We start from the raw sequence: 13,120 nt of genomic DNA on the forward strand, positions 1-13,120 counted from the left end.
TAGACCTTTCACTTTCATTTTTCTAGTGCTGAGGAATTACATTCTGCTATTAAAATGGCAATGTGAATTGCCTGGTAGAGTGTATATATTCTACCTGCTCAAACAGATAAATAGAGCAGTATGAGAACAGGGAGTTCTTAATAGCAGATGTTCTAAAGAATCCAGATGGCTTGAAAGAAAATAGCATCGGGTTTCCTCTCATTTGTTGGTTGTTTTTCAGGTGGGATCCCTTAAAGGATGTAGCCTAACAAGCACTATTTATCTTCCCTGGGCACCAGCCACGTGGTTTTTTTTTCCTTTTGTGCTAATTAAGAACAAGACAGCCTTAGAGTGGAGAATCACAGGATCACAAGGTTGGAAAAGACCTTTAAGATCATCAAGTCCAACCATTCCCATCCCAAGCTAAACCAGATCCCTGAGCACCTCATCTACCCTTTTTTAAACACACCCAGGGAAGGTGACTCAGCCCCTCCCTGGGCAGCCTGTGCCACAGCCCCACAACTCTGCCAGGGAAGAACTTTTCCCTCCTATCTGAGCTGACCCTGCCCTGGGGCAGCTTGAGCCCATTGCCCCTTGTCCCATCTCCTGTCCCCTGGCTGAAGAGACCATCGCCCACCTCTCTGCACCCTCCTGGCAGGGCAGGGGAGGTGGGGAGAAGGTCTCCCCTCAGCCTCCTCTTCTCCAGGCTGAACATCCCCAGCTCCCTCAGCTGCTCCTCAGAGGATTTGCCCTCCAGACACTGCACACATCATCTCTCCAGCTTAGCTCAGTAGGGACTTTGGTTGTGGCCATCTGAAATGAGTGGTTGGGAGGCTGGATAAAGTGTTGGGTATCAGCTGCCAGATCTGTGTGTTAAAGGCTTGAGAATGTCCCAGGCAGACACTCTGCAGCAGCAGGTGGGCACAGTTTGAGGGCACTTCAGGTGAAGTTTGGATCTACTCAGTTATTCATTGGTGTGAGTTTTAACACTCTCAACTACCCTGACAGTATCTGGAATACAAGCATCCCTGAGGATGAGAGTTTGGTGGAGCTTGTGGGAATTTCTGGTGGTCCTTCCTTCACAGAGTCAGCACTCTGCCTGGTGTTTTTCCTTTCTGCTTTCAGAAATTACTGGTTTCCCAAACCAAACCAAAAAACCACCAAAACCCCCACATTCCTTGGCCTTTGTCCCTTCAGACCCTGGTTTGTACATCCGTGATCCCAGCCTTATATCCTCAGCACTCCATCAGCAGCTATGACATGTCAGCCTTGAACTTTCATTAAAAAATCCCAACTACAAAGCTTTGTGTGGACTAGGGAGCACAACTCACTGATGCTCACCATCTAAGCTGAGATTTGTGCATACTAAGAGCCATGCATGTTCCCAATAGCAATGTCATGCTCTTGTCATCCTCAGAAACCTTCAGACAAGTCTGTAAAACATCCATTCATTCAGTATTATTTTTCCCCCCTTTTTTTGTTAAAGAAACCCTAAATCTTGCACCTTTACAGACTGATAAGTGTCCTGACACTGCAGAACCTAGGGTAGATTGTATCAACCTTCATTCTTTCCCTTGCAGTTGTAGCCTTGCAGTATGTGACATGCCATTCATAATACCAGCAGGAGTGTGCAATGCAGAATACCAGCCTTGTGTTAGTGGACAGAAAATGGAGCTCAATCTTAAAACTGATTTTGAGAGAGGGAGGGAGGGCAAGAAATGGATGTTTATTCATTTCTGCTGCTAGTAAAACTCTTCACTTTCAAATTCATAGAAGCACCTACCTTTGGAGCTCCATCTCAGTGTCTGTCTCAAGCCAGCAAAGCTGCACTGGTTTCCACAAGCAGTGCATCAGCATTCTGAGGTTCTTCTCTGCAAATTATAAGCTCAGGTATAAAGGACACAGAATAAATATTGCTCTGTGTGCTGGCAGCATCAAGTGTGAGGGCTACTTCTCTGTTCAGCTTGGGGCATTTCTACAAGGAACAGCTCTGATGAACTCAACAGAGTTAAACTCAGTTAAAAATATCTTTAAAGAAAGACTGGGATTGATTCTGCTACATTAAACTCCTACCAGATGAATTATCCCATCCTGTGTCTTTGCAGTTACTATAATGTGGAAGGTGCCACTAGTATTTTAAACAAATATTCTAAGGCTAATTACTAAATTGGGCATGTTAAGCCATCATAAATGAAGATTTACACCACTGAAGTCAGTGGTACTAAACAAGTCTCAGGATGCTGTGAAAGGAGGAAGGCTCACGAGCAGCTCAGCCTATCAGAAAAATGATGAGTGCCAGTTCAAAAATAATCTCAGTTGCACTTGAGATTGGTGTTATATAGGTGGTATGCAGGGCAGGTCTTAACTTGGGCTACATTGCCCTAGTTTCACTGATGAAAGATGTAGAACTGTTGGAGAGGGTCCAGAGGAGCCATGAAGATGGTCAGAGGGCTGGAGCAGCTCCCTATGAAGAGAGGCTGAGGGAGCTGGGCTGGGTCAGCCTGGAGAAGAGAAGGCTGTGGGGGGACCTCACTGCAGCCTCCCAGTCCCTGAAGGGAGCAGAGGAACAGGAGGGGAATCAGCTTGTTGAAGGGCAGAGACTGGCAGGACAAGGGGGTGGAGTGAAGCTGAAGGAAGGAAGGGTTAAAATAGATATTAGGGGGAAGTTTTTTCCAGAGAGAGTGGTGAGGGGCTGGAACAGGCTGCCCAGAGAGGGGGTGGGTGCCCCGTCCCTGGGGGTGTTCAGGGCCAGGTTGGCTGGGGCCCTGGGCAACCTTGTGTAGCTCCAGGCCTGGAGGTTGGTGTCCCTGCCTGTGGCAGGGGGTTGGAGCTCTGTGACCCTTGGGGTCCCTTCCAACCCAGACCAGTCTGGGATTCTATGGTTCTATGTTCCTGGTGGGAAGGACAATTTATGCACTTTGGGTGTATTTTCGTTTTTCTGACTGCCTACAGAACTTCTGACGTACGAATACTTTGGTCAGATTTGTGTGTGGGGACAACCTTGTGTCTGGTTTATCTAATGATTATTGAAAGCTTAGTCACTTTGCATATATAATTGCTACATTTGCAGTTGCAAATCAAATGTTGCCAATTAGGATTACTGGGAAAAATCCTTTCAGCTGCAGCAGCTCTGCATATAAATGTGTGATGGCATTTTCAATGCTGAGGGCCAGTGCTGGGGAATGCTACAGTCCAGGGGAACTGGAAAATAGTTTTATTCCCATAACATGCAGAAGAATATGCCATAGTGGTATTAATCATTGAGAGAACAATTGAAGTAATTGTTTTGCTAGTGCTACAACTCATGAGCAGAAAAATTATCCATGACTTTGGAAAGAAATGAATTCTTCTAGATTAAATATTACTATTTCTACATTGACCTGTATCTTTCAGACTAAACAATTTGAGGGGGGTTTTAACTCTTTAGCTATTTAGGTGTGGAATCTTCTTTACAGAGTTGTAGACTTGAACTAGTTTGATTTTAGCAGTGATTGCTCTTGATTACTTTGTTCACTTTTTCTTACATTTTTGTTGACTAAGAAATATCTGGAGAGGAAAAGGAGATCTCTGCCAGAGAGAAATGCATTCTGTTTGCAGAAATACATTCTGAAAGGCAAGAGCTGGCCCAGGCTGAGTTTTGTGGTCCTTGTGAATTTATTCACAGGTTTTGTGAGATCCTCAGAAATTACCCTTTTGAGAGTCAGTTTTCCATGGCTGGCAAATCAGGTGTCACAGGAATTCAGTATTGAGCATTTTGCTTTGAAAGGACCAGCTTAGGTGCAGCACTGAGCAGTTACTCTCCTGCTCCTCCTGTCATATTGTGGCTGTAGATCCAGAAAGGAATTTAATAGTTTCAATGCAATTCCTTGGGCTGTTGTCTGCATCATATATTCCACCCCCAAACAACTTCTGTGACTATTACAGAAGAAACTAAGCTAAAAATACCTTCTCATTTCCTTACACTTATACCCCAGGCCATGGATGGAGCAGGTTAGCACAACGATGGGTATTTCATGACTGATAGTTGTATCATTAAAAGCTTGAAACTAATCACTGGCTAGCAGTATACTTGAAGTGGTCTTGCTCGTTTAAAAACTTGATTAAACCCATCTTTAGGCAGAATATCTATTGCAAAAAAAAAAAAAGAAAAAAATCATTTTGATTCCTTGTAACATTAAAAAATATTGTAATTTCTTTTCCCTTTACTAGTAATCTTCAAACATGTTGTAAGTAACAAAAATATTGTGCCTTTAGCTGCTAGCATGCTTCACCCAAACCAGAGCTTCTAAGGCAAGCACTCTTGACCTATTTGCTGTGGTTTGCTAGGTTTTCAAGAAAGAAAGACAGGAGCCAGTGTGGCTGCACAGAAAAGCTCATGGGAAGCAGTAAGTGATCTCAATCTGCTACGTGCAGTAGAGAATCAGCTGTGAACAAGTTTTAGACACCCTAGTCTCCAAGCTATGCATGATTTATGGGGGCATCTAACCTTAAGAGCAATGTGAACAGACCACTGCAGTGATTAAATCCTATTTGAATGTTTTGTTAGGATAGTTCATGACAGGACAAAGGGCTCCTTATTCCCTGGCGACAACATCTCAGACACAGCCTTCCTCCCTTGGCTTCTCTGTACTAATCACTCCTAAAAGCTAAATAACAGAGGTTTCTGCAAAAGCCTGAAGGAGGAGTCCTAAGGCAAATGGTTAATGCCTGATCTCCCAGACACAGGGCTAATTAACTGAATCTTTAAAACATCATGATGGGGATTTTCTGCATGCAGGTATTATCAATTACCCCATGAATTCAAGAGCTGCAATTCCCGGTAATTAACACCACGTATTCATTGTAGAGGACAGGACTGTACAAGGGGAAATAGCTGCTGCAAACGTGAAATTCTCAAGGTAAATTGTGCCTTTGAATAAAGGAGATCCATACGTTGAGGATCAAGACAAAGAAGTGTAACATGCTCTGTGCGTGATACACAGAGATAGCAGGTGATAAGGGTATAGGGAATAAACCAGCCAGATGCATTACACTTCCAGACTGGCATCTGCACACTTCTCCACACAGGTATTTGCACATGCAGTGCCATCATACACATCTTCTGTCTCAGAGGACAGGAGCAATTATCAGTGTTACGAGCTCCCCTCACGAGAGAGGGAAGTTGCCACGCTCGTCTCATCCCAAGTTTCAGTTTAAGTCGGTGAGCGCAGGGGCTGCTGAAGGCTGCGTGGGCTGAAGATGGCAGCTTAGCTATTAGCAGCTAACACACATCTCAGGCCACAGAGCACAGGAAGGCTGAGCTCATTTTGGGGTGCAATTTTCAGACCTAGGGAGCTTAAAGTGAAATATTTGAAGGTGTGGCTAAGGCACAGTAATGCTAGCTTGATGCCAGTCTGGCTAGTGAATTAACACTGGGCTGCACAAACCAGGGATTTCAGTGACTATGAATTAGCATGGTCATAGGTAACTGTAAAGATTAGGCTCTGGGCTCAAACATGAAGACAAGTTATTCAGCGTGGGCTCTATTGATCTTCCAAAAGAGTAACTATTTTTCCCTTCACATCTGTTATCCAGTTGGCTTCCCAAGGTTCACAACTGAAGGGAGCATTCCTGTGCATCACCTGTAAAACAGGGTTGGGAAACACATTAGTTCTTCTTTGGTATCTGTTGTGATGCAAAATTCACAAAGACAGATCATTTGAAAAGCACAGGATGTGCAGAGGCTGCAAAATTGCATCAGTAAAATTGCATCCAGGTGTTCATAAGAATATTTGGGCTTTCGATTTTCTAGGTGAGTCCTGGGGCTGACTAATCTTCCTCCTGAGATGGACAAATCTGCCATCTCCGGGTCATCTCAAGAGGTTTCCAAGGCTATATGTTATAAATTGCCACAAATGTAATATGTTGCCACAAATACTTGTTCCTGACTGTAGATATGGTTTGGTTTGGGGGAAGTCTTTATTGCTAGCAGTGTTTCTGAAAGCTACAAGTGTCAGTTCCAAACTACTCAGCCAGTAGAATGGTTTTGGTTAAGCAGGGAGACCTTAACCAAAAAATAACCACCACAAATTCACTAAATGATATTAAAGAACTGAAAGCCCACAGTGGTCTTTCTGCACTGCAGACTGCCTTGGTGAAGTCTGGATATCACACAGCTGTCAGTTTTGCCATCCAATAGCATATATCTCTCAGGCAAGGTAGGTAGGCTTAGCATGGCCTCAAGCTGCACCATGACACCACCATGAATGATGTCTTATTATTGACCTGAACTGATTATTCAGAGACATTCTTGTTATACTTCAACTCCAAGCCCTAATGTTACTGGGCAGAGAGTCAGTGGTTTAACTCTTAACAGGTGGTACAGTTTAGACCAGCCAAAAATAATGACCTTTGCAATTTGTTCACTGGAAACTTGCACCAATTCAGGATTCAATGAATCAGTTTTTCCATCAGGACTTCTTACTTATTTTATCCTCCATGACATTTAAATTGCACCCCTGATGTAAATGTTCCCCAGAACCTCTAACCTGGGTATGCTTTTACTGAAAGTGAAGTCAGCAGATTGTTCCTACCTTTGACTTAGTATCTTCCCTTTCAGAGTGTGGCTTGTGCTGATTCTGTCAGAGATTGAAGTCAGCATTTTTTTTCCTTGTGGCATCTCCTAAAGGCACTACCTGGGGTTGGACCCTTGTAGCACTATGGATTGTGGCCACATTGTGAAGACTCAAGGACTGAAAACCAGAAATGAGTTTAACTAATGTTTTGAAATTAGTCCCTGGAGATTTTCCTTTTGCTTTCTCTGTTCCATTCTTTGGTTTGGTTTTCTTAGGGTTATTTTTTCTAACAGGTCTAGAGAAGAGAAGGCTGCGGGGGGACCTGCAGCCTTCAAATCCCTGAATGGAGCAGAGGAACAGGAGGGGAATCAGCTTGTTCAAAGGGCAGAGACTGGCAGGACAAGGGGGATGGAGTGAAGCTAAAGGAGGGAAGGTTTAAATTAGATATTAGGGGGAAGTTTTCTACAGAGAGAGTGGTGAGGGGCTGGAACAGGCTGCCCAGAGAGGGGGTGGGTGCCCCGTCCCTGGGGGTGTTCAAGGCCGGTTGGCTGGGGCCCTGGGCAACCTTGTGTAGCTCCAGGCCTGGAGGTTGGTGTCCCTGCCTGTGGCAGGGGGTTGGAGCTCTGTGACCCTTGGGGTCCCTTCCAACCCAGACCAGTCTGGGATTCTGTGATTCTATGTGCACACACATGCACACAAGCAATCACAAGTGAGCAGCCTAATGATGATGACAGTAGTCTCTTAGTCTCTTTGTCTCTTGAGGCCAACTTATTAAATAATTTTCTGGTCTTTTCCTTCAGCATGTTTTTCTCTGCCTTCCCTCTCTGCAAAGTAAAGGGGAGGGAAGAGTTGGGGATGTTTTAGATTTGGGGTTTCCCTTGAATCAGCTTGGGGGGTTTTTGGTATGTGTATGAATATAGGTATGATGGGCATATCCCTAATCAAGTCGCTATCTCTGCTTATTATGTGCAATTTTAGTTCCTTGCACCCTGTTAACACAGGCTCTTAGTGCAGCTGGTGAGTTTTAAAATCATCTCGGAGTGCTTCACTGGACTGAAGAAATAATTAATTGAAGGCTCTCAGCACGTGCTAAGTAGCTCGGTTGAGTCTGAAGATCTGAACAATTGCTTTGTTTTTTCCTTTCCTTATCACCATTAGCCATTTTCACTGGATAGAGATACAAAATAACTAGCCTTTACAGTGAGCCATTAAACTGTCATTTGGGCAACTGTGCATGAAGAGGCATCAGATAACGGTCAGTGCTGGAGTAGAACAGGGTTTGTGAATCATAGCTGTCTCCACTGTACTTAAATCACATTCACCACTGGTGCAGTCAAGGGTTTCATTAAAGGGAGAAGCATTCATCTAGAGAAATATATCCAAAAAATGAGAGTAAATAAAAGCCTTACATTTTTCTCTATTTCTCTTCATGTTTTATTTACCACAGTGGGGGCTTAACAAGGTAGCAAATGTAAAGAGCAGTGAGATAACCATGCAGAAGAGGATTCTGAAAATGAACACGGTGACATTTTAAAAGAGACGTTCCACACTGGGGCAGATTTAGGTTCTTCTTTTATTTACACAGCACTTAGGGGGATGGTGGAGGGGAAGCTGTGAATGTATTTCAGTGGGGAAAGTGCAAAACTGACTAAAAAATAGAATCTACCTCTGCAGAGACACGCATCTGGAAAGAGGAAGTAATTTCTGTTGAGAAATAGGATTTCTTCCCCACCACTTCTAAAACATGCAGAAAATAACAATAGTCACCTCTGTATTATTGGTGTTAATTCGTTATGTGATGCTGCCTGAAAGGTGCTAATTGCCACACACAGGGAAATTGCAGTCTTTGCCCCCCAAGAGCCTGCAGTTTAAATAATGAAGGGTCTCTGCAAGTGAACAAAACCCAGAAGGTGCTATGGGGGTTTGGGAAGAGGGGAAGGGGCAAAGGCCAGGAGGCTACAACAGCATGACCATGTGCCTTCTCCAGCTTGTCTCTGATAATTATGGTCTGAACCTTTTAATAATGTAAAAAAAAAAAGGGGGGGGGGAATGGGGGGTGTTTGTTGTTGAAATGAGGTGACAGAGAACACAAGGTTTTACATGCTGAGGGTGAGGGGCAGAGAGCCTGAGTCTGAATTATATGATGGTGAATGCACAAAGAGCCTGGGGGTAAGGAGTAAAGCAGAAATGGGTGATGCAGCAGGAGACCCAGACCTGCCTGAAATCTGTGTGCTGAATTCAAGTGTGCTTTCCTGTGCCGCCTTCCTTCTGCACTTCCTCAGCAAGGTTGGTTGGGCTGTTCTCAGCCAAAAGCACCTCAGCACGCTGGGAACAGCCGCAGACTCCCCAGAGAGGGAAATCCATGAGCCACCACTCCTTTGCTGCAGAAATGTAGCTCTTCCTAAGAAATGATGGGGCTGAACCTTCCCTTGCTGCTGCCAGAAGAAGGAGGGTAATTAATCCATCCAGTGACTCCTCCTCAGAGCAGGTCACTGCTGCTGGCCTAGCCATGTTGATCAAATATTCTTCTTTTCCAGTTGGAACTGGTCATCAGCTGCCCCTGACTTGCTTGCCTTGCAAGAGGGGGTACTCTCACCCTACACAGCAGGTGATCATCTCACCTCCTTGGGGGACCCAGCCCTGTTACCAGTGCTCTGAGAGAGAAAGGGAAGATGCTTGGCATCTCCTCTCTCCCCGTACAAGCACAATAGGCAGCAAGATTTATTCTCTGGGTCTCACATTCAGCCCTCTCTAATGTAATTACCAGATGCTGGGCTTTATACAGCAGTCTCTTAAGTGCCTATAAACTTCAGGCCAGAAATCACATCACAATCCTTCTCTGAGTCACTTGGACCACGTCCTTTGTTACTGTGTGTAGTGCATCATCATTGGCGCGAGATGGTTGCAAAATGCTGCTGAATTCAGGGTTTTCCTTGGCTTTTCATGGTTTGAGTGAAGCAAACTCACAAGGAAAGCTTGCCCTGAGGTTTAATAGCATCTCAGTCACTTGGGGGCCTGGCTGTCTGGGCTTCATGGAGCTACGAGTTTAGGGTATAATTCTCCACTGTCATAGAACAACTGAAAAATAGTGAATAGTTCAACCAAAACCCTAGATTTACAAAAAGAATTTGATTTGAATCCAGATATTAGTGTTGTTACTTAGTTCTGTGTCTGCAGAGGTCCCCCTGACTCCAGCCAGCCTCAGTGCTCAACATATAAGCTATATGGTCACCGTTAAAGGCTTGTGCTGCGTGAGCACAGCCGTGCCTAGCTGGGGTAGCAGTGTTGCAGCAGATCGCTTCTCTCCCTGCATTTCACTCCTGAGCCCCTCTCTGCTCATGCTGTGTTTATCGTTGGTGTCTGGGATGAGTGGCTGCCGACAGGCACAGACCAAAGGAAGTGGTGATGAAAGGTGTTGGCCTGCAGGCACACGCATTGAGTAGGGAGCCTTGGGTCAGGAGTGCTGCATGAAACCTGGGCAGTGGTGCAGATGTGCTTGCAGACCCACTTACAGACTCTGGGTTTGCCCAGTAGATGCCCTAAGTGTAGCAGCCTCTGAGATGGAAAACACGGCCATGGCTGGGCTGGGCCTAGTAACGGTATAGAACTGAGCTTGGGCAGTCGGGCCTAGGAAGTGAGCAGTTTCCTCTGAGCTTTGGCTTCTCTTTGAAACAAAACCCCCCTTCAACCTATTTCTTTTTACTTAATAACTAAGGAAACTCCAAGATAGAAATTCTGTAAATTAACAATAGAGTTAAGCAGTAGTCAAATCAGGGGAAATTTCTATTGTACTTGGAGCTGAAATCTTGATTCCCTGGAAGTTGAGGACAAAACCCCTGTGGCTACAAGGTGAGCCAAAAATCCCTCCCCCCCAAACTAGGATTTCTTGTTACCTCAGCTTCTTGCATCAAATGTTGTCGGGTAGTGTGTTTCTTTCTGTTCCAGTGCACAGCCCTAATTCTACTCTGCAGCGTTTCAGGGCTCTAACATTGTAAAATGTAGGTTCAAACATGATCTTTTTCCATAGGAATGTGTTAAACAGGCCATGAAAAGCCAGCATGATCAAAAGATGTTCTACGAAGTATTGATATTTCACTGCTTCTTACCTTGAGCTTCTTCAGTAATTCACCATATCAGAAATACAATATTTGTAAGTTCTTTTTCATAAAGGTCTTTATGGGTTTGGAAATTTAAACACCGCGAAGCTGAAGTTGAATTGGAAACCAAAAGTCTCTAAGCTTGTACATCTTAGGAAAAAAAAATTCAATTAAGTGGGATTTTAGCTGTTTCAATAAAATTGGACTCTCCCTTTTCAAGATAAGGGTCCTATAGAGCTGAAGCAACCTTTATGTGGCAGGAATATCCACTTCTACTAAACGTATAATCCTAGCTCAGGATACAATACACACAACAGGAAATCAATGTATAGTAGAATCAATTTGAAAATATAAAATAAACTAATATATGAGTGGAAAATTGACTTCCTATGGATTAAAAGCGGCACAAATGGTAGAAAAATCTGGCTTTTTAACAGGATGAGGTGGGTGGTAATAATAATGCAACTGATTAACTAGCTGGACTCAGCTGCTGTGTGTGCACATAGATTTTTTTATTTTCCTTTGGTAAAAGGATTCAAAGAGGAAATAATTTATTGGTGCACTTTGCTCAGTGTTTGTCATTGAAAGGATGCAAAGTGTGTACAGCACAGTGGAAAAAAGGGAAAAAGTAGAAGATACAGGGTGTATTATTTAAAGTATCAGCACCATAAACAGTGTAGGCTTACTGCAGCAATCCCATTACGGCTGTGGGGATATATAAACGTTTCCATTATGATTATCATTGAGGAGTATAGAAGTCAGCCAGTGAGATTTTTATTTTTCAAGGGAATTTAATGTTTGTGTAATGCTGTTGGAAAACAGATTGACAGTCTGGAAACTGGAAGTCTTTTTATTTGCTGCCATAACAGATACACGTGGACATAGAAGGAAAGCAGCTCCCAGTTTGCCCAGTACCATCCTCAGTCCTGCCATCAGCAGGCCCTGCTACATATGATGTTTCAGGTCATTTTTGGTCCTTGGTACCTCTCTGCTAATCATTCTCAGGGAAAATGAAGCAAGGACAAAATAAATTGAGACTAGAAAGCTACTAAAAATGGGTCATAGACATGAAGGTTTGGTTTGTCCATTTTTGATACAATGCAAAAGGACAACAACAACATCATAGACCTCATGTTTAGGAAACATTACTGTTTGGTCACAGGAGGTAGAAAAGGAACGGTCCTCCTTCCTGAAACCCAACAAATGTGTAGACTTGGCTTGTCTGTGTTTGGCACTTGTCCAAAAAATAGCATTTCCAGACTGGTTCATGCAGAAAGACACAAATCTGCTGTATCCTGCAGTGGAGATCCACCTGATGTGATGCCACACCAGAAGGAGCCACCTTTCTCTCTGTCCTCTTTGTCCCTCAAAAGACTCTGCGTGGAGGTATGTAACTTCATTTGAACAAGTTACATGAATCCCATTTAACATCTTCACATAGACAAGCTCAAAAACCCAGGCAGGGGGTGAGGACTGAGAGAAAAGGCTGGCAAGAGAAGTAAGCCAGAGTGAAAAACAGTGGTGAATAAGGTATGGAGTGTATCAACTATATACTAGTGTTGTCTCTGTGGGTGAACTATTCTGCCTTGGGACCTCCATAAATTGTACAAATGCAGCTTGTATCCATGTGTAAAGGTCTTGAGCTCTTCTGAAACTTGAGTTATGTCCTCATTGGAATATGGGACCAATGTTAAGGATCAGAACTCTTTATATAGATTGTATATCCAAAAAGCAGCTGGGTTCAGGTCATGAGACACTCAGTGTCTTACAGCCATGGTAAGTTAATATGGAAGTCCAGAATACTTTTGATTCCTACAGGACTGGAGTTGAATTGATTGCCACTATTCTAAAAACATTTAATTATTGATATTTTTCTTTTATTTCTCATCTCACAAGAAGGACGTATGAGCAACATAAAGCAGATGTGGAAGGGGGAGGTAAGCAGATTGCTGGCACTGGACCGATCCATTGGGATGGAGTTTCATGAGTTAGAAAATGTATGGACACACAACTTTGCTTCCTGATCCCAGGGTCTCAGGGATCAGGAGACTCAGTCATTGGAAAGTGTGTTTGTACAGATGAAGTCACAGACTGGGTCAGAGTAGGATCCATCAGGCTACTGAGCTCCTGTCAACTAAATGTCAACATGTTCTGAGTAGATCTTTTCCTCAATCCTTGTGTAAACATTGCACTGATATGTATGGGAAATTTGCTGTGCATGGAGTGGAAGCATATTATTTTAGATTAATATCTGATATCATTTAAACTAGAAATTGTTCACAGAATCACAAGGTTGGAAAAGACCTTTAAGATCATCAAGTCCAACCATTCCCATCTTAAGCTAAACCATGTCCCTAAGTACCTCATCTACCCTTTTAAACACACCCAGGGAAGGTGACTCAGCCCCTCCCTGGGCAGCCTGGGCCACAGCCCCACAACTCTGCCAGGGAAGAACTTTTCCCTCCCAGCTCAGCTGACCCTGCCCTGGGG

The sequence above is a fragment of the Gallinula chloropus genome (genome assembly GCF_964237585.1).
Source record: "Gallinula chloropus genome assembly, chromosome: 4".
Lineage (NCBI taxonomy): Eukaryota > Metazoa > Chordata > Aves > Gruiformes > Rallidae > Gallinula > Gallinula chloropus.